We start from the raw sequence: 12,426 nt of genomic DNA, 5'->3' as shown, positions 1-12,426 counted from the left end.
GTCCATATTGTTCACGAATGTTATGTTATGTTGCTTGGGGGTTCTGCAGGAGTTTGCTGTGCTGACTAAGGAGCTGAATGTTTGCCGGGAGCAGCTACTGGAGAGGGAAGAGGAGATCTCTGAGCTCAAGGCAGAGAGAAACAACACACGTGTAAGATGTTTATCAGACATTTGACTCCTTAGCACTTTCCCAGCAGTTGTGTTTGTTCTTTCTCACCCATTGTAGTTGTGGTATTGATTCATTCTATTACTCCCTCTTCTCCTCCCTAGTACACACTTTCACATTTTCTCCTTCCGTCCCTCTGCCCTCTCCTTTTTCTCCCCCTTCTCTTTCTGCTATCTTATGCACTTCCACTCCTGTCTACTCCCTATAAACTCTGTCATTCTGCCATCTTGTCTCTCTCTCTCCCCCCTCTCTCCCCTCCTGTGCCTCTCTTACCTTCTGTCCTCCTTTTTCCTTCCTCTCCACCTCCTACTCTGCCTGTCTCTCCTTTCCTTTGCCTCTCTCCATCTCCTTCTGTGCGTCTAACTCTACTGCCTCTCTCTCCCTCTACCTCAATCTCTTTATATGCCTCTTTCTGGCTGTCTCTTTCTCCTACTCTCCCCCCTTCTCTGTCTCTTTCCATCTTTCCCTCTCCCTTCCCATATATAGTTGTTACTAGAGCACCTGGAGTGTCTTGTGTCCCGCCACGAGCGCAGTCTGAGGATGACGGTGGTGAAGAGACAGGCCCAGTCCCCAGCAGGGGTCTCCAGTGAAGTGGAGGTCCTCAAGGCCCTCAAGTCCCTGTTTGAACACCACAAAGCTTTGGATGAGAAGGTGGGCGACCAGGCCACCAGGCTCCCATTTTGGGTCTCCATCCCACTCATAAGCAGCTACTGTAGCTTTCTCTCAACAGTCGCTTTATTGTTTTGATGAAGGGATCCAGACAGACACATTTCTCAGCGTTTCTCTTTAATTTCTCATTTTTGGCCCTAAGGTTCGAGAGCGACTCCGGGTGGCCCTTGAGAGAGTGACTCTTTTGGAGGATCAACTACAAGCAACAGCACAAGAGGTAAAAGCCATACGGGATACAGATGTTTTATTAGAGCATGTTATATCTCTATTTCTTGACAATAAGAAAGATACAAATGCATTCACAATTTTTTTGTCATTTACCTCTCTTACAGGTAATCTCTTTAAGAGACCAAATTAAAAGACGGCAAAAGGGGATGGACGGCGGGAAAGATGTAAGATTTATGCTCGTTGGTTCCAGTATTTAAGTTTGTTAGCGTCCAAAAGTTAATAACAGTGCATAGTATATGGGTATTATGATGTGTCTCCTTGATATTCAACATGGGTCTAATTGATCTCATTTCCCGTCCCTCTCCTTCCTCGAAAACCATTGTTGCCCGTGACATCAGCGCCTACCCAATGGACCGTCTTCTGGATTGGACGGGGAGATCGGCAGACAGAGAGAAACGGAGATAGAGCGCCTAAGAGCTGAGCTCTGCCAGCTGAAAGAGAGACTGGCCCTGATGTGTCGACAGGTGGGTTAGAGAAGGAGAGAATGTAGCCTACCCTACATGTTTTGGTACATGTATGCAATGCCTACACTGTAAGATAGTTCTGTCATTTCAACAGTAAACATGTTTAAAATGCACAGTAAAATACTGTAAATGTGTTTTACAGCACTCTGTAAGACTTTTCTGTCATTTCAACTGTAAAACACTGTAGAATGCACAGTAAAATACTGTAAATGTCTTTTACAGAATGAATTATGGTGCATTGTGGGAAAAATGTTGTGGGCGGTGAAAGAGTTTCTGGCTCGTTAATGTATTTTAAGACGTGCCTTGTAAGAGGCTATATTTGTTGTATCCGTGAGAGTGCTGTACCCCAACAGAAAACAGTAATATACTGTATTTTAAGGATTTCTACAAACCTTGTCCTGAATTTCACTGCTAGTAAATTTCTGTAATTCAGAACACAGTACCATACTTTATTTTTTGAGTGACAAAAACCATTTGAACACTAGTGTCTCATTAATATATTCTGAGGGGTGTCTTGTAAGAGGTTATATTTGTTGCACCTGTTAGTGAGAATGCTGTACAAATATAGCTAATATGTGGTAGTGGTTCCCTAACAATTAAATGTATGTAGGGAACAGATCAGAGTGCAAGTGATATAAAACACCAAATATCAGTTAGTGTGCTGGAAAGTAAACCCATCTGGTACTGAGTCGGACACCCCTTTGCCTCCAGAACAGCCTGAATTATTTGGTGCATGGAAACGTTGCTGAATTGGTATTAAGGGACCTAACATGTTTCAGGAGAACATTCCCCACACTATTACCGCTACTAGCCTGTACCGTTGACACCAGGCCGGAATGGGCCATGGACTCAAGCTGCTTACCCCAAATCCTGACTCTGCCATCAGCATGACAAAACAGGAACCTGGATTCGTCAGACCTGGCAATGTTTTTCCACTCCTCAATTATCAAGTGTTGGTGATCTCGTGCCCACTGGAGCCACTTCTTTCTCTTTTTAGCTGACAGGAGTGGAACCCGGTGTGGTCTGCTATAATAGCCCATCTGTGTAAAGGACCGACGAGTTGTGCGTTCCGAGATGCTGTTCAACACACCACAGTTGTACTGTGCCATTTGTGGACAAACCTGTTAGCTTGCACAATTCTTGCCATTCTCCTACGACCTCTCATCAACGAGCTGTTTTCACCCACAGGACTGCCACTGACTGGATGTTTTGGGTTTGTCAAGTCATTCTCGGTAAACCCTAGACACTGCCGTACGTGAAAAGCCCAGGAGGCCGGCCGTTTCTGTAATACTGGACCACTGGTTAATATGTCACTGGGTAATTACAGTAATATTGGTACTGTAAATTAGATTACAGTCATATTTGTGGTACCGTAAAATGGATTACAGTAGCTGTACTGTAAAATAAATTAAAGTGACTTACTGGCCAATTGCTGCCAGAATGTTACTGTAAATTTACATTAAAAGTTTTACAGTGTAGTTTATTTAAGTGATAATGCCCAAGAAGCCGGTGTTTGGATGATGTATAATGCGGGTTACCAACATATTCAAATAATAATTGACATATTTTCATTAAAAACGTTATTATGATGAATGTATTCATACTATTTCATCCTTCCACAAGATATAGTCCCGAAACAAATCTAGGGTTGCTACCCAAGCCAGCTGGTCGTTCGTTTTATTGGTTCGGTTGCCAGAGACGTGACCCAGTCGTTCAGTCTTGTTGTTCTGTATCTATGGATGTGACCCAGTCGTTCAGTCTTTTTGTTCTGTATCTATGAACCCGACCCAGTCGTTCAGTCTTTTTGTTCTGTATCTATGGATGTGACCCAGTCGTTCAGTCTTTTTGTTCTGTATCTATGAACCCGACCCAGTCGTTCAGTCTTTTTGTTCTGTATCTATGGATGTGACCCAGTCGTTCAGTCTTTTTGTTCTGTATCTATGGATGTGACCCAGTCGTTCAGTCTTTTTGTTCTGTATCTATGGACGTGACCCAGTCGTTCAGTCTTTTTGTACTGTATCTATGGATGTGACCCAGTCGTTCAGTCTTTTAGTTCTGTATCTATGGACGTGACCCAGTCGTTCAGTCTTGTTGTTCTGTATCTATGGACGTGACCCAGTCGTTCAGTCTTTTTGTTCTGTATCTATGGATGTGACCCAGTCGTTCAGTCTTTTTGTTCTGTATCTATGGATGTGACCCAGTCGTTCAGTCTTTTTGTTCTGTATCTATGGACGTGACCCAGTCGTTCAGTCTTTTTGTTCTGTATCTATGGACGTGACCCAGTCGTTAAGTCTTTTTGTTCTGTATCTATGGATGTGACCCAGTCGTTCAGTCTTTTTGTTCTGTATCTATGGATGTGACCCAGTCGTTCAGTCTTTTAGTTCTGTATCTATGGACGTGACCCAGTCGTTCAGTCTTTTTGTTCTGTATCTATGGACGTGACCCAGTCGTTCAGTCTTTTAGTTCTGTATCTATGGACGTGACCCAGTCGTTCAGTCTTTTTGTTCTGTATCTACGGATGTGACCCACTCATTCAGTCTTTTTGTTCTGTATCTACGGATGTGACCCACTCATTCAGTCTTTTTGTTCTGTATCGATGGACGTGACCCAGTCGTTCAGTCTTTTAGTTCTGTATCTATGGACGTGACCCAGTCGTTCAGTCTTTTTGTTCTGTATCTATGGACGTGACCCAGTCGTTCAGTCTTTTAGTTCTGTATCTATGGACGTGACCCAGTCGTTCAGTCTTTTAGTTCTGTATCTATGGACGTGACCCAGTCGTTCAGTCTTTTTGTTCTGTATCTATGGACCCGACCCAGTCGTTCAGTCTTTTTGTTCTGTATCTATGGACGTGACCCAGTCGTTCAGTCTTTTTGTTCTGTATCTATGGACGTGACCCAGTCGTTCAGTCTTTTAGTTCTGTATCTATGGACGTGACCCAGTCGTTCAGTCTTTTTGTTCTGTATCTATGGACGTGACCCAGTCGTTCAGTCTTTTTGTTCTGTATCTATGGACGTGACCCAGTCGTTCAGTCTTTTAGTTCTGTATCTATGGACGTGACCCAGTCGTTCAGTCTTTTTGTTCTGTATCTATGGACGTGACCCAGTCGTTCAGTCTTTTTGTACTGTATCTATGGATGTGACCCAGTCGTTCAGTCTTTTAGTTCTGTATCTATGGACGTGACCCAGTCGTTCAGTCTTTTTGTTCTGTATCTATGGATGTGACCCAGTCGTTCAGTCTTTTTGTTCTGTATCGATGGACGTGACCCAGTCGTTCAGTCTTTTTGTTCTGTATCTTTGGATGTGACCCAGTCGTTCAGTCTTTTAGTTCTGTATCTATGGATGTGACCCAGTCATTCAGTCTTTTTGTTCTGTATCTACGGATGTGACCCACTCATTCAGTCTTTTTGTTCTGTATCTATGGACGTGACCCAGTCGTTCAGTCTTGTTGTTCTGTATCTATGGATGTGACCCAGTCGTTCAGTCTTTTTGTTCTGTATCTATGGATGTGACCCAGTCGTTCAGTCTTTTTGTTCTGTATCTATGGATGTGAACCAGTCGTTCAGTCTTTTTGTTCTGTATCGATGGACGTGACCCAGTCGTTCAGTCTTTTTGTTCTGTATCTTTGGATGTGACCCAGTCGTTCAGTCTTTTTGATCTGTATCTATGGACGTGACCCAGTCGTTCAGTCTTTTTGTTCTGTATCTATGGATGTGACCCAGTCGTTCAGTCTTTTTGATCTGTATCTATGGACGTGACCCAGTCGTTCAGTCTTTTAGTTCTGTATCTATGGACGTGACCCAGTCGTTCAGTCTTTTTGATCTGTATCTATGGACGTGACCCAGTCGTTCAGTCTTTTTGTTCTGTATCTATGGATGTGACCCAGTCGTTCAGTCTTTTTGATCTGTATCTATGGACGTGACCCAGTCGTTCAGTCTTTTAGTTCTGTATCTATGGACGTGACCCAGTCGTTCAGTCTTTTTGTTCTGTATCTATGGACCCGACCCAGTCGTTCAGTCTTTTTGTTCTGTATCTATGGACCCGACCCAGTCGTTCAGTCTTTTTGTTCTGTATCTATGGACGTGACCCAGTCGTTCAGTCTTTTTGTTCTGTATCTATGGACGTGACCCAGTCGTTCAGTCTTTTAGTTCTGTATCTATGGACGTGACCCAGTCGTTCAGTCTTTTAGTTCTGTATCAATGGATGTGACCCAGTCATTCAGTCTTTTTGTTCTGTATCTACGGATGTGACCCACTCATTCAGTCTTTTTGTTCTGTATCTATGGATGTGACCCAGTCGTTCAGTCTTTTTGATCTGTATCTATGGATGTGACCCAGTCGTTCAGTCTTTTAGTTCTGTATCTATGGACGTGACCCAGTCGTTCAGTCTTTTTTTTCTGTATCTATGGACCCGACCCAGTCGTTCAGTCTTTTTGTTCTGTATCTATGGACGTGACCCAGTCGTTCAGTCTTTTTGATCTGTATCTATGGACGTGACCCAGTCGTTCAGTCTTTTAGTTCTGTATCTATGGACGTGACCCAGTCGTTCAGTCTTTTAGTTCTGTATCTATGGATGTGACCCAGTCATTCAGTCTTTTGTTCTGTATCTACGGATGTGACCCACTCATTCAGTCTTTTTGTTCTGTATCTATGGACGTGACCCAGTCGTTCAGTCTTTTAGTTCTGTATCTATGGACGTGACCCAGTCGTTCAGTCTTTTTGTTCTGTATCTATGGACGTGACCCAGTCGTTCAGTCTTTTTGTTCTGTATCTATGGATGTGACCCAGTCGTTCAGTCTTTTTGATCTGTATCTATGGATGTGACCCAGTCATTCAGTCTTTTAGTTCTGTATCTATGGACGTGACCCAGTCGTTCAGTCTTTTTGTTCTGTATCTATGGACCCGACCCAGTCGTTCAGTCTTTTTGTTCTGTATCTATGGACGTGACCCAGTCGTTCAGTCTTTTTGATCTGTATCTATGGACGTGACCCAGTCGTTCAGTCTTTTAGTTCTGTATCTATGGATGTGACCCAGTCATTCAGTCTTTTTGTTCTGTATCTACGGATGTGACCCACTCATTCAGTCTTTTTGTTCTGTATCTATGGACGTGACCCAGTCGTTCAGTCTTTTTGTTCTGTATCTATGGACGTGACCCAGTCGTTCAGTCTTTTGTTCTGTATCTATGGACGTGACCCAGTCGTTCAGTCTTTTGTTCTGTATCTATGGACGTGACCCAGTCGTTCAGTCTTTTAGTTCTGTATCTATGGATGTGACCCAGTCATTCAGTCTTTTGTTCTGTATCTATGGACGTGACCCAGTCGTTCAGTTCTGTATCTTATGTTCTGTATCTATGGATGTGACCCAGTCGTTCAGTCTTTTTGTTCTGTATCTATGGATGTGACCCAGTCGTTCAGTCTTTTTGTTCTGTATCTATGGACGTGACCCAGTCGTTCAGTCTTTTTGTTCTGGATCTATGGACGTGAGTCCCAGTCGTTCAGTCTTTTTGTTCTGTATCTATGGACGTGACCCAGTCGTTCAGTCTTTTGTTCTGTATCTATGGATGTGACCCAGTCGTTCAGTCTCTGTATCTATGGACGTGACCCAGTCGTTCAGTCTTTTAGTTCTGTATCAATGGATGTGACCCAGTCATTCAGTCTTTTTGTTCTGTATCTACGGATGTGACCCACTCATTCAGTCTTTTTGTTCTGTATCTATGGATGTGACCCAGTCGTTCAGTCTTTTAGTTCTGTATCTATGGACGTGACCCAGTCGTTCTGTATCTATGGACGTGACCCAGTCGTTCAGTCTTTTAGTTCTGTATCAATGGATGTGACCCAGTCATTCAGTCTTTTTGTTCTGTATCTACGGATGTGACCCACTCATTCAGTCTTTTAGTTCTGTATCTATGGACGTGACCCAGTCGTTCAGTCTTTTAGTTCTGTATCTATGGATGTGACCCAGTCATTCAGTCTTTTTGTTCTGTATCTACGGATGTGACCCACTCATTCAGTCTTTTTGTTCTGTATCTATGGACGTGACCCAGTCGTTCAGTCTTTTAGTTCTGTATCTATGGACGTGACCCAGTCGTTCAGTCTTTTTGTTCTGTATCTATGGACGTGACCCAGTCGTTCAGTCTTTTTGTTCTGTATCTATGGATGTGACCCAGTCGTTCAGTCTTTTTGATCTGTATCTATGGATGTGACCCAGTCATTCAGTCTTTTAGTTCTGTATCTATGGACGTGACCCAGTCGTTCAGTCTTTTTGTTCTGTATCTATGGACCCGACCCAGTCGTTCAGTCTTTTTGTTCTGTATCTATGGACGTGACCCAGTCGTTCAGTCTTTTTGATCTGTATCTATGGACGTGACCCAGTCGTTCAGTCTTTTAGTTCTGTATCTATGGATGTGACCCAGTCATTCAGTCTTTTTGTTCTGTATCTACGGATGTGACCCACTCATTCAGTCTTTTTGTTCTGTATCTATGGACGGACCCAGTCGTTCAGTCTTTTTGTTCTGTATCTATGGACGTGACCCAGTCGTCGTCAGTCTTTTTGTTCTGTATCTATGGACGTGACCCAGTCGTTCAGTCTTTTGTTCTGTATCTATGGACGTGACCCAGTCGTTCAGTCTTTTAGTTCTGTATCTATGGATGTGACCCAGTCATTCAGTCTTTTTGTTCTGTATCTATGGACGTGACCCAGTCGTTCAGTCCTTATGTTCTGTATCTATGGATGTGACCCAGTCGTTCAGTCTTTTTGTTCTGTATCTATGGATGTGACCCAGTCGTTCAGTCTTTTGTTCTGTATCTATGGACGTGACCTGTATCAGGACGTGACCCAGTCGTCAGTCTTTTTGTTCTGGATCTATGGACGTGACCCAGTCGTTCAGTCTTTTGTTCTGTATCTATGGACGTGACCCAGTCGTTCTGTATCTATGGACGTGACCCAGTCGTTCAGTCTTTTAGTTCTGTATCAATGGATGTGACCCAGTCATTCAGTCTTTTTTGTTCTGTATCTACGGATGTGACCCACTCATTCAGTCTTTTTGTTCTGTATCTATGGATGTGACCCAGTCGTTCAGTCTTTTTGTTCTGTATCTATGGATGTGACCCAGTCGTTCAGTCTTTTAGTTCTGTATCTATGGACGTGACCCAGTCGTTCAGTCTTTTTTTTCTGTATCTATGGACCCGACCCAGTCGTTCAGTCTTTTAGTTCTGTATCTATGGACGTGACCCAGTCATTCAGTCTTTTAGTTCTGTATCTATGGATGTGACCCAGTCATTCAGTCTTTTTGTTCTGTATCTACGGATGTGACCCACTCATTCAGTCTTTTTGTTCTGTATCTATGGACGTGACCCAGTCGTTCAGTCTTTTAGTTCTGTATCTATGGATGTGACCCAGTCGTTCAGTCTTTTTGTTCTGTATCTATGGACGTGACCCAGTCGTTCAGTCTTTTTGTTCTGGATCTATGGACGGACGTGACCCAGTCGTTCTGTATCTATGGACGTGACCCAGTCGTTCAGTCTTTTAGTTCTGTATCTATGGATGTGACCCAGTCATTCAGTCTTTTTGTTCTGTATCTACGGATGTGACCCACTCATTCAGTCTTTTTGTTCTGTATCTATGGATGTGACCCAGTCGTTCAGTCTTTTTGATCTGTATCTATGGATGTGACCCAGTCGTTCAGTCTTTTTGTTCTGTATCTATGGACGTGACCCAGTCGTTCAGTCTTTTTGTTCTGGATCTATGGACGTGACCCAGTCGTTCAGTCTTTTTGTTCTGTATCTATGGACGTGACCCAGTCGTTCTGTATCTATGGACGTGACCCAGTCGTTCAGTCTTTTAGTTCTGTATCAATGGATGTGACCCAGTCATTCAGTCTTTTTGTTCTGTATCTACGGATGTGACCCACTCATTCAGTCTTTTTGTTCTGTATCTATGGATGTGACCCAGTCGTTCAGTCTTTTTGATCTGTATCTATGGATGTGACCCAGTCGTTCAGTCTTTTAGTTCTGTATCTATGGACGTGACCCAGTCGTTCAGTCTTTTTTTTCTGTATCTATGGACCCGACCCAGTCGTTCAGTCTTTTAGTTCTGTATCTATGGACGTGACCCAGTCATTCAGTCTTTTAGTTCTGTATCTATGGATGTGACCCAGTCATTCAGTCTTTTTGTTCTGTATCTACGGATGTGACCCACTCATTCAGTCTTTTTGTTCTGTATCTATGGACGTGACCCAGTCGTTCAGTCTTTTAGTTCTGTATCTATGGATGTGACCCAGTCGTTCAGTCTTTTTGTTCTGTATCTATGGACGTGACCCAGTCGTTCAGTCTTTTTGTTCTGGATCTATGGACGTGACCCAGTCGTTCTGTATCTATGGACGTGACCCAGTCGTTCAGTCTTTTAGTTCTGTATCAATGGATGTGACCCAGTCATTCAGTCTTTTTGTTCTGTATCTACGGATGTGACCCACTCATTCAGTCTTTTTGTTCTGTATCTATGGATGTGACCCAGTCGTTCAGTCTTTTTGATCTGTATCTATGGATGTGACCCAGTCGTTCAGTCTTTTAGTTCTGTATCTATGGACGTGACCCAGTCGTTCAGTCTTTTTTTTCTGTATCTATGGACCCGACCCAGTCGTTCAGTCTTTTTGTTCTGTATCTATGGACGTGACCCAGTCGTTCAGTCTTTTTGATCTGTATCTATGGACGTGACCCAGTCGTTCAGTCTTTTAGTTCTGTATCTATGGACGTGACCCAGTCGTTCAGTCTTTTAGTTCTGTATCTATGGATGTGACCCAGTCATTCAGTCTTTTTGTTCTGTATCTACGGATGTGACCCACTCATTCAGTCTTTTTGTTCTGTATCTATGGACGTGACCCAGTCGTTCAGTCTTTTAGTTCTGTATCTATGGACGTGACCCAGTCGTTCAGTCTTTTTGTTCTGTATCTATGGACGTGACCCAGTCGTTCAGTCTTTTTGTTCTGTATCTATGGATGTGACCCAGTCGTTCAGTCTTTTTGATCTGTATCTATGGATGTGACCCAGTCGTTCAGTCTTTTAGTTCTGTATCTATGGACGTGACCCAGTCGTTCAGTCTTTTTGTTCTGTATCTATGGACCCGACCCAGTCGTTCAGTCTTTTTGTTCTGTATCTATGGACGTGACCCAGTCGTTCAGTCTTTTTGATCTGTATCTATGGACGTGACCCAGTCGTTCAGTCTTTTGTTCTGTATCTATGGATGTGACCCAGTCATTCAGTCTTTTTGTTCTGTATCTACGGATGTGACCCACTCATTCAGTCTTTTTGTTCTGTATCTATGGACGTGACCCAGTCGTTCAGTCAGTCTTTTTGTTCTGTATCTATGGACGTGACCCAGTCGTTCAGTCTTTTTGTTCTGTATCTATGGACGTGACCCAGTCGTTCAGTCTTTTTGTTCTGTATCTATGGACGTGACCCAGTCGTTCAGTCTTTTTGTTCTGTATCTATGGACGTGACCCAGTCGTTCAGTCTTTTGTTCTGTATCTATGGACGTGACCCAGTCGAGTCTTTTTGTTCTGTATCTATGGACGTCCCAGTCGTTCAGTCTTTTAGTTCTGTATCTATGGATGTGACCCAGTCATTCAGTCTTTTTGTTCTGTATCTATGGATGTGACCCAGTCGTTCAGTCCTTATGTTCTGTATCTATGGATGTGACCCAGTCGTTCAGTCTTTTGTTCTGTATCTATGGATGTGACCCAGTCGTTCAGTCTTTTTGTTCTGTATCTATGGACGTGACCCAGTCGTTCAGTCTTTTTGTTCTGGATCTATGGACGTGACCCAGTCGTTCAGTCTTTTTGTTCTGTATCTATGGATGTGACCCAGTCGTTCAGTCTTTTGTTCTGTATCTATGGACGTGACCCAGTCGTTCAGTCTTTTCTTTTTAGTTCTGTATCAATGGATGTGACCCAGTCATTCAGTCTTTTTGTTCTGTATCTACGGATGTGACCCACTCATTCAGTCTTTTTGTTCTGTATCTATGGATGTGACCCAGTCGTCAGTCTTTTGTTCTGTATCTATGGACGTGACCCAGTCGTTCTCTTTTTGATCTGTATCTATGGACGTCGACCCAGTCGTTCAGTCTTTTTAGTTCTGTATCTATGGATGTGACCCAGTCATTCAGTCTTTTTGTTCTGTATCTACGGATGTGACCCACTCATTCAGTCTTTTAGTTCTGTATCTATGGACGTGACCCAGTCGTTCAGTCTTTTAGTTCTGTATCTATGGATGTGACCCAGTCATTCAGTCTTTTTGTTCTGTATCTACGGATGTGACCCACTTCAGTCTTTTTGTGTATTCAGTCTTTTTGTTCTGTATCATTCAGTCTTTTTGTTCTGTATCTATGGACGTGACCCAGTCGTTCAGTCTTTTAGTTCTGTATCTATGGATCTATGGACGTGACCCAGTCGTTCAGTCTTTTTGTTCTGTATCTATGGACGTGACCCAGTCGTTCAGTCTTTTGTTCTGTATCTATGGATGTGACCCAGTCGTTCAGTCTTTTTGATCTGTATCTATGGATGTGACCCAGTCATTCAGTCTTTTGTTCTGTATCTATGGACGTGACCCAGTCGTTCAGTCTTTTTGTTCTGTATCTATGGACCCGACCCAGTCGTTCAGTCTTTTTGTTCTGTATCTATGGACGTGACCCAGTCGTTCAGTCTTTTTGTTCTGTATCTATGGATGTGACCCAGTCGTTCAGTCTTTTAGTTCTGTATCTATGGATGTGACCCAGTCATTCAGTCTTTTGTTCTGTATCTACGGATGTGACCCACTCATTCAGTCTTTTTGTTCTGTATCTATGGACGTGACCCAGTCGTTCAGTCTTTTTGTTCTGTATCTATGGACGTGACCCAGTCGTTCAGTCTTTTT

The 12,426-nt window shown here is 43.1% G+C and overlaps 1 pseudogene; it reads left to right on the top strand.

Annotated features, from left to right (window-relative positions):
- Positions 1-12,426, top strand: part of LOC115143931 (liprin-alpha-3-like) — a 74,362-nt pseudogene that overhangs the window by 5,510 nt on the left and 56,426 nt on the right.

Source organism: Oncorhynchus nerka, linkage group LG16 (genome assembly GCF_034236695.1).
Source record: "Oncorhynchus nerka isolate Pitt River linkage group LG16, Oner_Uvic_2.0, whole genome shotgun sequence".
Taxonomy (NCBI): domain Eukaryota; kingdom Metazoa; phylum Chordata; class Actinopteri; order Salmoniformes; family Salmonidae; genus Oncorhynchus; species Oncorhynchus nerka.
Note: the sequence above shows the minus strand (reverse complement) of the source record. Positions and strands in the feature narration are given on the sequence as shown.